This window comes from Schistocerca americana, chromosome 2 (assembly GCF_021461395.2).
Source record: "Schistocerca americana isolate TAMUIC-IGC-003095 chromosome 2, iqSchAmer2.1, whole genome shotgun sequence".
NCBI classification, from domain to species: domain Eukaryota; kingdom Metazoa; phylum Arthropoda; class Insecta; order Orthoptera; family Acrididae; genus Schistocerca; species Schistocerca americana.
Window position 1 is genome coordinate 788208287 of NC_060120.1, and position 20067 is coordinate 788228353.

Below are 20067 nucleotides of genomic sequence, written 5' to 3' on the forward strand. Positions count from 1 at the left end.
GGTGCCTTTTTAATGAGAGGTTTGACTCCCAGGTAAATACTATGTCTCACTCAGGTGACTGTCAGTGTCAAGATCACATTGTAGTGCTGTGAACATGAATAAGAACAACATGCTCAAAGATAAACTCGGAATTTGCTCCCCCAAAACTTTTCCTCTTCTCTTCTCCTTCTTAAGAGGTTCGTGAAATGCTTGTTCCATTTTCCCAATTCCACCCACATTATACAGCGTCCCACTACAATCCTGAAGTGTGCTTGTGACTATAAATTGCAGCTTAATACCATCATCTTCAGCCAGGAAACACATATCAGGGTATTTTATACGATTACCCAGCCCTAAATGTATGTATCATATCTTTTAATTTAAACATTTACAATGGTACCACAGCTGTGTGTGGTTGGACAGGGAGGTGAATTGACATTTTATATTAATATCAAGGGACGGGGGTTGTTTTATTTATGTGACTATTCTATCTCAATCATACGATTCTGCAGACCGCTAAGGTATCCAGAGTAACTTGCACAAAAAAATGACTCAAATGGCTCTGAGCACTATGGGACTTAACTTCTGAGGTCATCCGTCCCCTAGAACTACTTAAACCTAACTAACCTAAGGACACCACACACATCCATGCCCAAGGCAGGATTCGAACCTGTGACCGTAGCAGTCGCTCGGTTCCAGACTGTAGCACCTAGAACCGCTTGGCCACTCCGGCCGGACTAACTTGCAGAATCTTGCACTGGGGTGGATGTATATAATTATACAATGTATTGGTATCACTGCCATAGGATTTGTTACCGTACATGTCTAATACAGTGTAAACTATCCAAAACATCTGCTTCTTATCCATGTCTCCCATGTCCAAAGTGATGTATATTACTGTATGTCACAGTAGTGCTATAGACGCATTTCTGTTTGAAACATCGGTTTTTTTTCTTAAGACCTGTAAATAACATTGTCTGCAGTAATTCATTCCAATTCAGTAATGTCTGTATTTGACGGTATTGTGGAGAACATTTTTCTGGATTGAAATGAATATGTTTTCCAGCTTTAATATAATACCTATGGGTAATGCTTATGGCATCTCTATTGGAATCTCTATTAGGAGTCTCTCTACAATTTTCAGGCAATTAATTAAAACTGTAGGTAGACAAAAGATAGTTTATAATTCTTGCACTGTCTTGATTGTTGGGAAGGTTTACTTGCTCACCAATCAACTTTCAGGTATTCTTGTATGCTTCCATTAGACAAACTGCAGAATACAATTAAACACCACCACAGAGCAATTATTCTGTAAGTTATTAATTAGTTAACCTCAGATAGAGGCTACTGCTGCATCGTACAGTGGAGCACATTCTAAATACTCTTTGTTAGTATTTAACACACTTGTACAGTCCACAGTTCAGACACACCACTGACTCAGTAGTTTTATATCATAGCTTCTAACCTGGTAATACCATGCTCTTTAACCAAGGAAGACACAAAATTTTCCTGTAGTCTTGTATCTGAACACTTTATAAAGTTGATAAGGCAGCTACTGATAACTTTGTTGTTTCTCAGACTCGTGATTTGACATATGAATTTGTTATACACATATCCTTAGTTGCAATTGGAGCTTGTCCACCTTAAACAGTCTTATCATTGATTGATGTAACATTACTGCTCCTCTGGTAGTATTCTTCTTGCACACAGCAGTCATGGTTTGATGTTAGGTAGTCACATGTCTCCATTTTATTAAAAATCCAAGCCAAATCTTGCATTATATCCAAGTTGATAAGGTGAGATTCCAGGCAGCAGGTCCAATGATTGCTTCCAATGGACAAAGTGTTTGATGTGCAAGCTCCTTCAAATTAATCAATTAGGACATTTCAATGTCAGCCAATGGGGTAGGCTAGGACACACGTGGCTGCTCAGTGACAGGTGGAGGCATACGAGAGTCACCAGCAGCTGATGGGGCAGGAACTGCCTGGCTGGTTGTGTGCAGAGCGTCATCCATTACAATGCCCTCTGCTGGGTCGAAGAAGTGCGGGGCATTGTGATCTGTCCAGATTTATGCCGGTTTGACCCTGTCGATCGAGATTTTAGCAGGCCTACCATGACACATGATCTCTAACATCTTCCCACTGCAGGTTATCATGCAGATCAGCTGAAGTGTCTGTGCGCAGCATCACATGCATGCATCGCTGTAAGTCTGCATGAACAAAGGCTTTTCTGGCACCATGCCATGTTGTGGGTCTGATCGGAGGCCAGCCATGTGACTGCACAAGCATTCTGCTACTGGTGGGAGTGAGGTGTCATGCGGTGATGGTACTACTTCCATGAATTCTCTGGGGATGGCAAGTGACTGATTATAGGTGAGGTCTGCAAGTGAGATGCCAATGTCTTCCTTCAGTACCACACTTAGGCCGAGGAGTACGAGAGGTAGTGCTTCCATCCAGGTGATGTCATGGCATGTCAGGGATGCCTTCAGTGTCCAATGAAGCCACATGACCATGCTGTTAGATGCTGAGTGATAGCTTGTCATGTTGTGTAGCCATGTGCCACACAGTTGAGTAATGTGTTTGAACAGCGCACAGTCGAACTACTGGTCTCAGTCCATCGTTAGGTGGCTGAGACAGCCGAAGCGCGCCACCCAGATGTCAACAAAGGTAGTAGCGACTGTCCTGGCATTGATGTCCACATGGGCGTTGCCTCTGGCTAGTGGGTGAAGTGCTCCACCACTGTAAGGAGCTAGTGCTTATCTCAGGATGGCGGAAGCAGGTCTACAATGTCCATGTGAATATATGTGAAGCTGTATGTCACATTGGGGAGAGTGACGATGGGCGCATGGGTGTGTCTCCCGACTTTGGCGCACTGGGGAGTGTCCACTGATGACAAACCTTCCAGAGTCCAGGCTAGACGAAACGTGCTGCCACAAGTGACACCACGGTGTTTGCACTGGTATGTGATAAGCTGTGGACAGAGTTGAAAGTGGTGCACTGGAACTTTTTCGGGAGAAATGGGAGATGTGTGCCTGTCATAACATAATACCAAATCTTCTGTGAGGAGCCAGGGATGAGCATCAGTTCTACATTAACTCTGCTGGACGAATCGTTTTGGAAGCTGTCCAGTTCTCCATCGCCATCCCATTCTTGTGCGACATCTTCTAAGTTCACCGGAGAGGATATGACTACACAGTCACAGGACAAGCAGTTGGTTATGAAGTTATCCATCCTGGAAGAATGCCGAATGTCTGTAGTGAATTGGGACACTTACTCCAACTGCTGTAGTTGGCGTAGTAAATAGTTGGTTTGTTCCTGAAAGCACATGTTGTAAGTTTATGGGCAGTGAAGATAAGGAAGAGGTAGGCTTCTACCAACAAGCAGAAGTGTTCCACTGACTGATACTCGGTGAGCAGTTCATGGTCATAAGCGCTCTAAGGCACTGCACTGCCGACGACTTCTGCAAGAAGCAGCCGAGTAGCTACCAGCTGCCTTCAGCACGTTGCTGAAGCACTGTGCCGATAATGGTCTGGTTGGCGTCCACAGTGACAGCTACCTCCACACCGTGTATTGGATGAGTGAGCAACACCTCTTCGGTGAGGCACCATTTAGATGCAGTAAATCTTTGCTCCATTTCATGAGTCCAGGTAACCGGAGACCTTCCTTTCACCATGGGGCCATGATACGCAGTGGCCAGTGGTTCAAGCACTGCAGGAGCATTACTCAGATGGCGCCAGTAGAAGCTGACCATCACGAGATAACAACGTAGGTCTCTGTGAGTTTCTAGGTGTGGATCTGGTAGGGGTGATTAAGTGAGCAAGAAACTCAGTCTCGCTGACCACAAACAGACATTTCAATGGAGGAGCCAGAAAAAGGTTGTTACGCGTCTGTGGTGGAGTTTGGGCATCTTCAAGAACATGGAGATGTCGTCCAGGTGCGCGAAGCAGCTTGATAACCCTAATAAGACGCCGTCAGGAAAGGCTGCCAAGTCTGGGCAGCATTCCTAAAGCTGAATGTCATGAACGTGCTCTCGAAGAGCCTGAAGGGAGTGGTAATCATGGTTTTTTTTAATGTCTTCAGGTGCCTCTGGGGTCTGCATATATGCCTTTGCACAGTTGATTGTACTAAAATAGTCGCACCTGCTAAGGCGTGGCTAAAGTCCAGCAGGTGTGGCATGGGATATCTGTCTGCCATTGTCCTTGAATTTAGCACACGATAGTCCCCACATAAGCGCCACAAATTGTCATTTTTGGGCACCAAATGTAACGTAGAAAATCCGAGTCGGTGTCTACGAGGTACCTCGCACCCCCACTCCATTCTGCTTCGATATAAAACTGCAGCTGGATGCATCTAGGTACAGTTGCAGCTGGCATTTGGGTGTGAGCAAGCGGTATGGCACTTTGTTGCTTCACTGCCAAAACGGGCATTACACCAGCAGATACTTCTTGGAGTCTGCTGTGACATCACCAGGATATCACTAGAGTAACTATTGCTGCAGTGCTGGCCACACGGGTTGCATTATCTGTAGCCTGTTCTGCTGGTGGTGCGCTGTCTGCTGCCTTCCTGCCTGCTGTGAGTGCGTCAACTGATCGACCTGTGTTCTGAGTGCTGCTACCTTCGTGGCCAAGTTCTACAAGAGGTGCTGAAGATTGGTGTCCATAGCCAGGCTGTGTGAGGCGTGTGTCCCCATGGAGTGAAGGTGTCTGATCATAAGGCTAACGTACATATTTTGCAAAACTGTAAATATAGCACTACTTCTTCTGTGGTTAGCGTTTCCATCAGTCATCAAAGCATGTACATGGACTACATAGGGTCATTAGCGTACAGTAATCACTACTGTAACCCTTGATGCTAAGACTGCAAAAGACTGTACGTCTATTTTATTCAGTACCATTAGGTCCAGGCACACATAATTCGCGCATGTACTGATTTCACAAAAATATGTTGTTCTAATAGTAGTGGAAGTGAAACATGGACGATAAATAGTTTGGACAAGAAGAGAATAGAAGCTTTCGAAATGTGGTGCTACAGAAGAATGCTGAAGATTAGATGGGTAGATCACATAACTAATGAGGAAGTATTGAATAGGATTGGGGAGAAGAGAAGTTTGTGGCGCAACTTGACCAGAAGAAGGGGTCGGTTGGTAGGACATGTTCTGAGGCATCAAGGGATCACCAATTTAGTATTGGAGGGCAGCGTGGAGGGTAAAAATCGTAGAGGGAGACCAAGAGATGAATACACTAAGCAGATTCAGAAGGATGTAGGTTGCAGTAGGTACTGGGAGATGAAAAAGCTTGCACAGGATAGAGTAGCATGGAGAGCTGCATCAAACCAGTCTCAGGACTGAAGACCACAACAACAACAACAACAATAGTAGTGTGATCAGATAACATAGTTATATTTATTCAAATCTTCATTAGTTCAAACAGTAACTATCTAACATTTTTCTAATCATAATGCACCCACCTCACTGTCAGCATGTGAACTAGTATATGAAAGTTGTGCTTTGCACACTTGGAAGCTGCATTGCCTTACAGCACAGTATCATCCTACAGTATGTGAGTACTGCTCTAAATATATCCTAACTTCATTTTTTATGTAGCAAAGAAATGACCTATTGATGTATTTTCTGCAGAGCTGTTTTCTCCAGAGCTTCCTAAACAATCACACTATTTATTTATTTACCCTGATCTGAATAAGGCCATCAGGCTCTCTCTTACATCGACCAAGGTTTCACACATACAGTACCTTTTTTACATAATAACAAGTTAATATGACAAATAATATTAATATGATTTGAATGTCTATATAGACTGTGAGTAGAAAATACTGACCATGAATTAGTAAAGTTAATACTGGCAGTACTTGTACTACTGCTACTGCTCCCACTAATAATGATGAGAGTAATAATAATAATAATAATAATAATAACAATAATGAATCTGACATATCTAAAAATAATTTGTAGGTGTACGAAATAGATGTTTTCGGATATAGCGAGTTCTGGGGAAAGGAAATAAGAATACTGGGAAATAAGGAAGATCTGGTTGGAAAGAATATTGTACAAATGTAACAAATGTGTATAGGGACAATAATAATCATTCATTTTGCTTTAGTAGAAGTGTCATTAACTTCCTTCTGAAGCTGAAGGCGTTATTCAATTCTGGAATATAACTCAGGAGGTTCTTGGTACTGAGAAGGACTTCAAGAAGGTACCTGAATGATGGAGTGGAGTGGAACAGAAAGGATATTGCTCTGATGGGAATGGGTGTTTCTGCTATGTCATTCAGACAAGAGCATTAAGATTGAGGAGACATATGAGGGACAATGTAGGTTGACATGACAGTAGAGAAAATACAGGGTATGGAAATCTCTGCACTTGTCTGCACACAGCCAAGATATCCGTGCATGTGATGGTGAAATATTATCAGAGTCGATCGTCATGGATATAATGAACAAAGGTATTCATAAACAATTCCAGGCGCCTTGAGCTTTCCTGAGAAAGGCCTTGCAAGATAATACCACTATAAGCAATAATTGGATTTATATGTATTTATACAAATTTCTTTTGCAGGTAATGAGGGAAGAGCTTTTTATAATTTTGTAGGGTATAGAGAGATGATGATGCCTTCTTGCACATTGCAGTTACATACTCAGTTCAGTTCAGATTTTCATCTGCTATTACTCCTAGACTCTTCGCTGAGGGAGAGAAGATGATATTTCTACCATTTAGGGTTAATGATGGTAGAGATTCCTGATATTTTGGGCAAAGACCTTTCGAATGAGGAACCAACCTGCTTGGGTTTTGGATGGGTTGAGCTTCAACCGTATATCCAGCTCACATTTTCATAGCACACAAAGGTTGGTACTGAGCTTCTCAGTAACTGTGTTCAGGTTTATTGGTTTTGATACAACTGGACGTAATCGGTGTAAATGTGATATCTGCAATAGGATAAAACTGATGACACATCATTGACATGCAATGAAAAGAGTATAAGGCCTAATCCCGAACCATGGGGGATGGCTCATACTATCTGCCTCCATTGTCACTTTGTGGTGCCAGATGAGGCATGAGAGAAACCATTGCACTACACATTTCGAAAAATGTAGGCTGCCATGGGTTACAAATAAAATGTCGAAGTCAACAGCATAAAAGGCTTTGCTGAACTCTAAGAAGCTCATGATAGTCGCCTCCTGTGCAACCATGGCAGGCTTCAGTTCATATGTAACCTTTATTAAGGCACATTTTGTGCTGTGATGTTTACAGTAACCTGATTGGTATTCGTCTAGTAGCCTGTGTGTAGTTTGTTATATATATTTTTATATATTCTAAGACCATGGACAGTGCAGGAAGAATGAAAATAGGTTGGTAGTCAGCGAATGCTATGGCAACGTCGTTTTTAGGTAGTCCCTGTTTCAAGACCTCAGAGAAAATTGTGTGCTGTAGACAGATTTTTTCGGGCTACAGTCGTTTATCCCTATGAAGTAATGAATGAGCGCCCATTTCATTTGCGGTTCAGTTGTGGTTGCAGGCAATCTGAAGTACCGATTCAGTTCTTCGACTTGGACGATGGGAAGAGCTGCAGCTTTTACTTTGCCTATTCTAAGACACACAGGTTTTTCCATATGACAGCTGGTCTATGTCAGTTGTCAGTTATTGTATAGACATGCCTGAGTTTACTATTTCTCACAGCTTCACTGACTCTGTTCCGCTTTTGCTTGTAAGCAATATAATTTTCAGGCATAGGTTGCAGTTTCTATGCCCAATGTGCAGCGTCTCTAGGATCCATGAGCAGTTACCTAAGGTACAGGCTTTCTCCTTACTTTTCTGATGATTAGGGGAGCATATTTAACATACACTTGGGTAATTTTATTAGTAAATAAATGAAGTTTTTGTTTGTATCTGAGGAAAAAGTAGAAAACATCCCCCAAACTATTTTTTGCACTTCAGTTGCAAGTTTAGATAAATTGACTCATTTGAAGTCTCGGTGAGTCGTCAGTTGTGGTGTCTTTCTAGGACATTCTAGTGAACACAGGCACATCATGAAAAGTATTTCGCTTGTGGGTATCTCGTTCCTGAGCTATTGGCATATCTATTTGTGTGAATCATGGTACATTGTTTGTGATTTTTTTGCAACATCTCATTTGCAGGTGATGCAATGTGAAAAACATTTGCAAACAGTTCTAAATTTTGGAGCAAGCTTACAAAGATGCTGTAAGATAAAACCCTTTCGGTATTCACATTCAGAAAATCAAAGATATGATACATACAAGAATCTCAGTTATCTAGTTTTATGAGTTCAAAGTTCACAGTTTTTGAAAGCCATAGAACTATGTATTTCACATTTTTACTTCAGGACGAAACAGTCTCTCTCACGTGAAAGAAATTTCATAAAGGAGTACCAGTACAACCTGCCGAAATTTGTCTTGTAGCAAGATAACGTAAGTTTATTTCACTACAGCAATTTCATTTCCCACTAAGCTAAGTCATTTTATGAGTTTCACGCAAAAAGTCAAATGACGGTTCATTCATAGCCTCCATACACGCAACATGTCAGCCAATGTTCGTCTCATAAATTGAAATCAATGGTGAAAAGTCGCCATTTCGGAACCATCGATGGCAATAAGAACAGTTCGTCATAAAAACTGAAGGACATCACAAAAATAGATTTCCAGAATGGCAGAGTGAATTGGAAACACTGCTTGTACAATAAACAAAAAAGAAAAAACAAAGACGAAATAAGTGTCTCCTGCTGTTGTACACCACAAGAAACAGTTCCTTGGTAATATGAGGAGTTAAATTTTTGTCAGATCTTGTACTGGTTTCTTAACTACCTTAGTTTTATATTGGGAAGTAAAAGGAACGAATTAGATCTGTAATAACAAACTTATTTTATAATTGAAAGACACATTATTGTGTATGTTCTACAGAATTAATTTATTGAATTAACTGGTTTTTCCTTTACAAGTTCATCATTGGACCTTAGCTGAATATCTTTGTCAAAGAAGATGCAGTATTTGTGAACAACGTTTGAAAAAATTTTACTCATCTAGAGTGAGACACAAACATATAGTAAATGATGTCTTTGACAGTCGAGTGGTAATGCAGTTAAAACTGAAAAGCTGAACAGCAAAAAAAATATGAAGGGAGCAAGCTAGGAATAACACTGATAGAAAACTCAAAAAACAGCCTATATAAAAATTTAAATTAAATTAACAATCTCAACAAAATAATATTATTAGCTAACAAGAATACTAAGGAATAATTTGAAAATGTAGTTGTATGGAAAGTGATACAGAAACATGTCACCCTTTTCCCCTCCTACATTCTAAAAGTAGGAGTACAAAAGATTTTGTACCACGCACTACCTGTCCTCTTGTTCTTGGTTATATTTTTGTTGCCAACACAACACAGTTGAGATATCTGATAAGAATTAACCAGTTTCGTTTTCATGTTCCATCAATGTGACAGTAAAATATTTGCTTGCAATATAACTTCTGTACTGTACTCTATGTGCAGTTTACTATATTAAAATGCACTTGTGAACAGGAACATGCTGCAAATTGAATGAGCAAATCCAAACGAATCACTGTCAGCAGTGATGCATACATGTTGTCCTGATTAGAGGTGAGGCTTGTTAAAAAAAGAAAAACAAAAAAACAAGAAGCCTTTGGCGGCAGGCACACACAAAGTTCCATTTCAGTACTGGATGCCTTTACATATATTCAGTTCGAGTGGGTGCAGGAGTATCATCATTGATCTAGACATAGGACCTTCAACAACAGTCAACAATGAATATCACTATACGCCCTAGGACCACAGGAATGTCTCCTGAAAAAGTGGATAGACAAAGATAATTATCTATGCTGAACTGGAAGAAACATTGAGACTCCTATGCAACGTCTTCTGGAGTGCATCTACAGACTATGGTGTCATTGATTGACTGTGAGGAATCTCTGATGAAACACTGTTATATGAATTGTCATCATTTTCACACGGTAAGGATAGACAGTTTTCTGTGATTATCAGTAATAACAGTAGTAGAAATAACGACAGTGGAGGTAGATACATTATACATAGGCCTGGTAGTAGTAATATGGATGATGACAGAGATTAATTAGCAGTAGTAATAGCAACAGTAATATTTTACTGTATTTTCTATCTTAGTATCATTATTATTTTAGAAAGTAGGGAGAACTGTACAATATTATGTTGAAAGGTACTATGTAGACTTAATAAATTAATGTGTATATTTCATTTATTCACAATGACAGTGCAAATGATATTCAGATGACATGTTTGCCATACCATATTACCACTTTCAAGATCTATCTATTATCTTCTTTCCTGTGATGTCGTTCAGCCTCAATAACCTCATTGGCAGCAATTATGATTTTTAGCTATATCGTACAATAAGATTATAGCACACTAAAATTTGTCATTGTAGTGTCCCAACAGTTCAATCAATGCAAGCAAATTAAATGAACTGAAAATGAAACAATATTTCGATAATCTCCAAACTTTCACTGTTCAGAAAACATGATTTTCTATCACAGGAGACAAGACATATATTTTTAAGAAACTTCTATAGACATTACTGCCATATATCTACTACAATACCATTACTTGTTTTGCAAAATAAATTGCTTGGTGTGTAAAATGTTGTGCAACACATTTTTCTATGAATGTAGCTGCAATACAACTCTGGTCATACTTTTCCATTATAATCAGCTTTTGCCTCATTTATTGAAAGACTTGAACACGAAAATCTGAACTGCAATGGACGACTTTTGAGCCTACTCATTTCATGAAATGAAAAATTAAACCTCCCTTTTGCTTAAGAAACAGTATAAACATGATAGAAAGTGAAGAATGACTGTAATTTGTAGGTATGTGGCACATTTATCCCTCATTTTCTTAGAGGTAGTAGTAGTTATATCAGTTGGCTGACATGGTTGGCACCTTTCAGAATCCAGCACTTTGCAGTGTATGCAAAATGTGAGATCTTTGGCTCTGTGAGTAGATAGGATGATCAATGGTCAGAATGGTCAGACACTTTTTCACTGTAGAGTAGAAGTTGGCCAGTTTCACGTATTTTGTGGTAACCTTTAAGCCTTGGTGCGATGCATGTGTGGAGGAAAGAGCCTCTTATAGAAAAAATTGGAATTCTCTCTTTTGGTCTTGTCAGAGGTGGAGTGCCCAGATAAGTTTCCTCTGCAGCAGCGTGAGTAACGACCAGAGTTTAAGTGTTAGGATGTGAGGCTAGTTAGGTGTTTTGATGATTTTCTAGTCTTTTCCATGTTCTGTTTGCATTTTATTTTTTCGTTTTTTCGTGATATTTAAAGCTTTAAAGTGATTGATAGGTCTTTGTGATTCCACCTTTGTGGTGACTCATTTTCAAACAGACCCATATGATGTTCACCTTTCGATACATTTCTGTTTCTCTTTTTATTTACCAGTATTCACTTAATAATGTTTATCCAGCATTTCTGATAGCCTGTAAATTTAGTTTTCACTTTTAAGCCAACCTTTCTTTGTTGGTTGATTGTAATTGAAGCCAAACAATTTTTTACGAATTTTGTGGCATTAAATAAACTACCACAATATTTCTTCTTCTATGTAAATCGCTTAGTGGTGCTTTGTAACTTTTATGATGACCTGGATACGTATTTTTTCGCATTCAACTATCTTTTCTTTGCAGTCACTTGTATATGGTGACAGACAATGTTCTACTTGGTTCATGATGTGAAACAGACCGTCCAAAGTGTTCCTTTCTTAATTTAAATTGATTAATATCGGATCAATTTTGTTTCCCATCATTTTTGTGTTTATAATTTCTCATTCTCTGTCGAGCTTTCTTTGTTAGTCGACACACGTGCTACAAGACAGACATTTGACTGTCACATGGTTTTAGATATGGCCCTAGTATACTCTCCTTTTTGTTTCTCGATTTTAGATTTCGACTGTAAAAAATGGTAAGGGATAATCAATGACAAACAAACTTATTGCGTGTATAACATGGTATGAGATGTGCTTTATTCATATTAGTTGATACTTGCATGATAAATAGAGAAATGGTAGCTCTTTATCTAACTTCAGAGTGGCGCTATTGACAACTCTGTCAGGATGAGTGCATGTAAACAGAGGTAAGTGCCAAAAAACATGGCTGCTGCCCGTAGTAGTAAGGTGTGTACTGTCCATACCATAAAAATGCTTTTTAGGGACGACTTGTACAAATCTGAGGATTATATGCATAACTACAACTCAGATAAAAATCCTGACTAAGTTCCTGAACGCAATTTCAGTTTAAAAGTTGTTGATAATCATGTAAATGTGAATAATTATTTAATAAGTAAAGAGTGGGAATGGTAATGTGACCATGAATATTGTTTATGTGCTGTAGTAAGACAAAGATTAATTATTGCGGTCATCATGCATTATTCTATGCACTCGTGGTCCAGGGGTAGTGTCTTTGAATAGTAATCAAAATGTCATTAATCCTGGATTCGAACACACAACTGCCTTCTATTTTGAAAAAAAAAATGTCATCAGTTATGGCGGTCAAAGACTTCTGTCATAAGATGTTACCCTCATCCAGCCAATGGCCTTGTTAAAGAGGGCTAACGAGCAGAAAGATGATCAGGGCACTCTCTTGCCCTTGGGGTGGGGAAACTGTCCCAAAGGTGGAATAATCAGTAGTGCTCAACGCCATGAGTACGAAGAAGGCAATGGAAACCACTGCATTAAAGACACAGGATGTGTATCCACGGGAAATGTGGTATGTAATTGAAAAAGTGTGACAATGACAGCACCATTGGCTAAAGATTCATGTCTGGATCCCATTCCAACCTCCAAGAGGGGATTGCCAAATAGGAGGTGACCATGAGAATAAGATTGAATAACCACTGAAAGGATAACATATACACTCCTGGAAATGGAAAAAAGAACACATTGACACCGGTGTGTCAGACCCACCATACTTGCTCCGGACACTGCGAGAGGGCTGTACAAGCAATGATCACACGCACGGCACAGCGGACACACCAGGAACCGCGGTGTTGGCCGTCGAATGGCGCTAGCTGCGCAGCATTTGTGCACCGCCGCCGTCAGTGTCAGCCAGTTTGCCGTGGCATACGGAGCTCCATCGCAGTCTTTAACACTGGTAGCATGCCGCGACAGCGTGGACGTGAACCGTATGTGCAGTTGACGGACTTTGAGCGAGGGCGTATAGTGGGCATGCAGGAGGCCGGGTGGACGTACCGCCGAATTGCTCAACACGTGGGGCGTGAGGTCTTCACAGTACATCGATGTTGTCGCCAGTGGTCGGCGGAAGGTGCACGTGCCCGTCGACCTGGGACCGGACCGCAGCGACGCACGGATGCACGCCAAGACCGTAGTATCCTACACAGTGCCGTAGGGGACCGCACCGCCACTTCCCAGCAAATTAGGGACACTGTTGCTCCTGGGGTATCGGCGAGGACCATTCGCAACCGTCTCCATGAAGCTGGGCTACGGTCACGCACACCGTTAGGCCGTCTTCCGCTCACGCCCCAACATCGTGCAGCCCGCCTCCAGTGGTGTCGCGACAGGCGTGAATGGAGGGACGAATGGAGACGTGTCGTCTTCAGCGATGAGAGTCGCTTCTGCCTTGGTGCCAATGATGGTCGTATGCGTGTTTGGCGCCGTGCAGGTGAGCGCCACAATCAGGACTGCATACGACCGAGGCACACAGGGCCAACACCCGGCATCATGGTGTGGGGAGCGATCTCCTACACTGGCCGTACACCACTGGTGATCGTCGAGGGGACACTGAATAGTGCACGGTACATCCAAACCGTCATCGAACCCATCGTTCTACCATTCCTAGACCGGCAAGGGAACTTGCTGTTCCAACAGGACAATGCACGTCCGCATGTATCCCGTGCCACCCAACGTGCTCTAGAAGGTGTAAGTCAACTACCCTGGCCAGCAAGATCTCCGGATCGGTCCCCTATTGAGCATGTTTGGGACTGGATGAAGCGTCGTCTCACGCGGTCTGCACGTCCAGCACGAACGCTGGTCCAACTGAGGAGCCAGGTGGAAATGGCATGGCAAGCCGTTCCACAGGACTACATCCAGCATCTCTACGATCGTCTCCATGGGAGAATAGCAGCCTGCATTGCTGCGAAAGGTGGATATACACTGTACTAGTGCCGACATTGTGCATGCTCTGTTGCCTGTGTCTATGTGCCTGTGGTTCTGTCAGTGTGATCATGTGATGTATCTGACCCCAGGAATGTGTCAATAAAGTTTCGCCTTCCTGGGACAATGAATTCACGGTGTTCTTATTTCAATTTCCAGGAGTGTAGTAGGGGTCAGTGAAGTGAAACGGAAAGAAGACAAGGATTTCTGGTAAGTTGAGTATAGAGTAACACCAACAGCAGCGTGAAAAGATACAATAGGAGTAGAATTCGTTATGAATAGGAGGGTAGGGCATCTTAAGCTACAAAGCTCAAAGGCTCCACACTCATTTTCCAGTTTTTAGCCCATTTGCTCAGCCATTCTTCCTTACAGTACTTCATAAAACCTCCATTCTCGTTTAAGTTACTCCAAAACAGTTGACAATTATTTACATCAATACCAACTCACCACACCCTTATGGCGTCTCATGCTATAAGCAACAATGCCTGTCCCAAAAATACCCAGATCTCCCTGCCCTCCAAACTTAAACAGTTGTGACATTATAAAACATTCCTCTTATTATTATATTCAGTTTCTGGCACTCCTGGTACTATCTCATGTAAGAGCTGTTAACCAGTTCTTTGCTATCAGATGTACTGGAGGGTCACACTGACAAGGGTTCCACCACCTAATGTAGACAACACAGTGAATCCAGTTTTGACAGTTGCAGTCATGATCATATGCTGCTGATCCTCCCAATATTGGTGTATATGTGAAAGCACTGTCTCTACTGAAATCTGTCCCTCTTGCGCGTCCATGAACCAGTTTAAGGATAGGATTAGGTAGTGATCCAATGTTTTATTTAGGTAAGTCAAATTCCTTGCTGGAAGTATTCTTAGTGACTTCTCTGGCCAGTGTAACTGCAGCTGCGTAATATTCAGTCCAATTTTTCCTGTAATAGAGACTGACAGTTGAAAAGTTGGTCCCATTTGTGACAGTCTGTACAATCAATCATTATTCCTATCCCAACCTTTTAGCTCCCATAAGCCTGCCTTGCTCGTAGTAGATTGCTGCTACAACTTTGGTGTCATTTACAGACTAAACCCAGTGCGGACATGCTTGCTGAAAATAGGGTAGACGCTCCAGTTTGTCACATGGGAAGTATTGACCATCTGTCCCACCTTAGTGCAACTGCATCTCACATGTGCCAGTGCCTGTACACACCACCAGGATCAGGCAGATTGTAACCCTCACCCTTTAACAGCGTTGGACTTCAGATAATGGGATCACCACATGACATTCTCGGAGATAAGCAATACCTCTTTTGTTTTAACATGTATTAACTTCCCCAAGGTTCCCACCTTAATGGGTATGGATGTGTATGGATGCATGGTGAAACACTTTAACCCAGTTTGCTCATTCTTAACTGTAAATTGAAGTAATAATTACAACTGTAGTAGATCTATTCTATTCTCAACCATTTCTATGTGGTAGTACATGGTAGGTTCGACTCATCTGGTTTGGCGACAAATTCTAAATCTAGCGGCAATTCCTTCTGCACTTTCCACAGACCTACTAGGAAATGATCTGGCGTTAACAGAGTTGGACTCAGCTCTCCATATGCAGCACGTAAAACTGCTTCCTGTAAATCAGTCACCACTACCCATCCATCCAAAAAGTTGTCAGCTAAAGGCTGCATCAACTCATCACTACCATTCTTGTATTTAGGTATCAACCTATGTCTGTATAACTTCCGGATCTTGGTTTACAGTATTTACTGTCATCTTCTCAAGCTGTGGTACCTCCACTGCCAATCACCACAGTGTGTATGTGTTATTCAATACCCCTTCTTCCAAAACTCGTGTCATCCCATGGTGGCTTTATTCCTTCTCACCACATCATTCACTCTCTCTCTTGTATCATTTAGTTCCTAGTTTCCACCAATATCTGCAGCTTCAAATACAGCTTCAGTGTTCTTCTCCCTTGGCTAACCTTCCACTTTAATGTCACTATACCATGTGGTACCATTTCCACTATCTGCTGCATCTGCCCTCATATTTGTTCATATGACCAGCGCGACCTGCTACTCACTTCTCATTTATTTCAACACATCTTTCCCTTACAGATCTCGCCTTAATTCCACAAACACATATTCTAAGCACCTTGTTAAACGTTTTCCAAGCATTCTGGGTCACCTTCAGTGGCCAATGATGGCTCATAAGTACCACATCCTCCTGTCTCATGAAAAGTACTCCATTTTCCATTGGAAGTATCCACATTGTCCCAATCCACTCCTGCTGAAGGGGTGGGACACCACTAAGACAAGGACTCCCCTCACCTATACCTCAGCCTGTAGCAACCCGGGAATGTGGATTTCCCATCATTCCCCTGTCCCCTTTAAAAGGTCTGCCATATTGTAGATATAAAAGAGAAAACAACACTAAATACCTAATTTACATGCAAATGAACACAGAAGAGACACAACTCATTCCCGTTAGTCTCACAAACATTCGGTATATTAATCATTTACACTTCCATGTTAAACCCTAAACGCACTCTATCCCGTTTAACTTTTCAACTGTATTCATCCTAACAACAAAACATGAACTATTTTCTCCTACTTTCTTTGTCTTAATCCATGTGGAATCTCATGCATAGGTTGCACAAAGTTTTTATTCTTCCTCTTGTTCCAACTATCCATAGCTTTAGCCCTGAATGATGACAACACTTGCATCAGCGCATCTGGAGTAACTTGAAATGGCTTCAGATGCCTAACATGAAAAATCATTGCACAAGTTGGTAATTGGAGTTGGACATTAACTGGTGATATTTTTTAATTACCTGATATGGCCTTTGATAACTACTTACACACTTTTTGGTCTTATCCTTCATTATGTAAGGGTCCAATAACATTACCCACAGGCTGACTTTATAGTCCAGTAATAGCCCACACTATTTCTTTCTTGGCATTCTAGGGCTCTGGTATTTGCTCCCAGAATGTGCTTTCGTATTTAAGTTAATGTTTTAGCGGAATTCTTGATAGAGTCCCCATTTTTGCCAATGTTTGGCCTTATTTTCTCAAATGGGTATGGCATGCTTGTTCTGTAAACTGTCTCATATGGCGACACCTCTGTTTCTGAATGGATCTTTGAACTATATACAGCTACAACAAATGATACTTATATGTCCCAATCATTATGGTGTGAGTTCACACAATAACTTGACATGGTGCCAATAATGCAATATACCTTCTCTGTCCTACCATTAGCCCTGGGGTGCAGCAGACTAGTTCTTATCTTTCTAACCTTTAGCAAATTACACAGCTGATTTAACAAATACGCCATAAAATTTGTCCCTTGGTCCATGATTATCGTTTCTAGCACTCCAACTCTGAGCACCCAGCTGTTGACCAGTGCTTGTTACTGTTGCTGCCTGCTGGTTAGGGATTGTAACAATTTTCAAATATAGAGAAAAATGATCTATTACAATAAACACAAGTCGATTTCCTTCCTTAGTACAGTTAAATGGAACAAGGTTGTCTAACCCTATCAGTTGGAAAGGTTCCAACACTTCCAGTAAACCTTTGCAAAGGCATTAACTTATTGCTCATATCTTCCTGTTGCACACATTGTATACAACCTCTCAGTTATGGATCAATGTCTTCTTTCCATGACTTCCACCAGTAATGTCCCACTACACTCCCATTAATTATTCTACAATCCACATGGCCCAACAATATGTACTTCTTTCAGAACTTCTTCTTTTAGCTCCAAGTGCATTACTACATGTATTACTACCCATGGTTCCAATGTCATTATCTTGCATAACAACCTAATACACACACCATTAATTGTGGCGGTGATGTGTGCAGTTCATATTCTGCATCAGTATGTTCCACTACGTGCCACTGTGCAAGGCTGCATCACGCTGTCTGTGTCAACTCTACCTTTCTGCTTAAATCTTCCATATTTGTATGTTTCTTATCAGGTTTGTGTACGACTCTACACTTGAACTCATTCAAACTCAGTGCCCATCTGGTCAGTCTACAAGAAGGGTCTTAAAGACCTATCAACCACTTTAGAACTGAAGGTTAGTTACTACTATAAACTTCTTTCTGTGCAAATAAAATCGGAAATAAGTGATTCCGAACACCACTCTAAGATCTCTTTTTCTGTTTTGGAGTAGTTTTTCTTCACTCAGTTCAATTGACTAGACCTGTATGCTACCAGACGCTCCTCTCTGTAAACTATTTGACTGACAACACACTCAACAGCTTGATTTGAAGCATCACACGACAAGACAAACTGTTTCCCATAAGTTAGTACTGGCCTTGATGTTAATGCTTTCTTTAATTCCTCAAATGCATCTTGACATTCTTTACCCATTCGAACATTACACCCTTTTTTAATAGTCATGTAAGTGGTCCCATCACATCTCTAAATCCTTATACATATTTTCATTAACAGTTCACTAATCCCAATAAAGACTACAACTTCTTAGTAGTATTAGGAACTGGAAAATCCCCTACTCCCTGTACCAACCTCAGATGCATCTTGACTCCACTGCAAATGATGCATTGCAAATATGGTACTTCTTCAAAAGCAAAGTGGCTTTTTCCATGCTTGTTGCTAATGTACTGCTTGTAACCTTCTAAAGAACTCTTGCAAATATTGTGTTTGTACTGGCATATCCTTCACGAAAACAGTTATATCATCTAGATATAAAGTGAATTGACGAGATTTAAGTCCCACAGGCCCCCATCTGGAAAATGCTAAAATGATACCAGAGCATTCTTCAATGCAAATAGCATCCTACGCCATTGAAAGTGGTCCCAGAGGACCAAGAATGCTGTTTCCAGAAAGTCTTCAGGGAATACCTCTATATGATGGTAGCTACTCCTCAGATCTGTGGTAGAGAAGTACTTTCACTACTTTAAGTTTTAAATAGTCTCAGTGATGTTTGGTTTTGTATATGCATTGGCTACAGTTACCATTTCTGACACCAATTCCTAGTGACCTGGGATGAATGGGGCAAATTCAGCGTAGATATGGTGTAGTGGTGGGGTGTTGAGATGCTGATGCTGGCCAGTGGTGGCTAGGAAAAGCCAGCTGCAAGGCAAAACATCGTTATTCAGCCTTGCACTACAATGATCGAAGTGCTGCGATGCCATGGACATGCCACTTGCAGGCGCTTAGTATTCAGGCTGCAGAAGGCCATGGCGGTTTGCTGGATGTTTGACGACTGTGCCCAGCTTTGCTGGCACTGTTTGCTTCATTCAGTAGCATGCCCCGAGTTAGCACTATGCAGCCATGAGCAAGAAGTGCCAGCGACTTAGACATCTGTGCAGATTCTCGTAGGGGTTCACTGCTACAGGAAAAGAAGCTCAATCCAGTGCATGTGGATGGCAGTGGTTCTGTCCTGGTCGCAAACCACTGCCCTCCAAGGCAGAAGTTCAAATGCCACTGTAGAGCCTGGAGATGATCCATTGTACGGCACCAAGGCCACAGATGCAGACTTAACCCCATGGACGGGTCTGGTGGAGATGGCTCCCCATATTGGCATCAGCTGCTCTCTGGCACATAACATGGTGTTGACTTGTGTGACCCTGGTGCCGCTTACCTGTCCTTGTTGATTCTGGGACTGTGAGGAAGACATTTTTACAAAACTCTGATGGTATGCCTGCAATCTCATAGATTCTACAAATCAATTTGGAAAGTTGTGTGGTTGCCACTTTCCCCTGTGATTTTTGAAATTCTGAAGGAGGGTTATCCATCCCTGTCTTACTTGATAGCAAGTTTTCCAAAGCTCTGTTAAACTCTAATACTGAATCTCCTATGTCAAAAAACTTATTAGCAAAATTGATATGGTTTGGTACCTTTAGGGGCCTGTCTTCATGATTACTTAACTTCTGTCTTCATTGACTTGTAT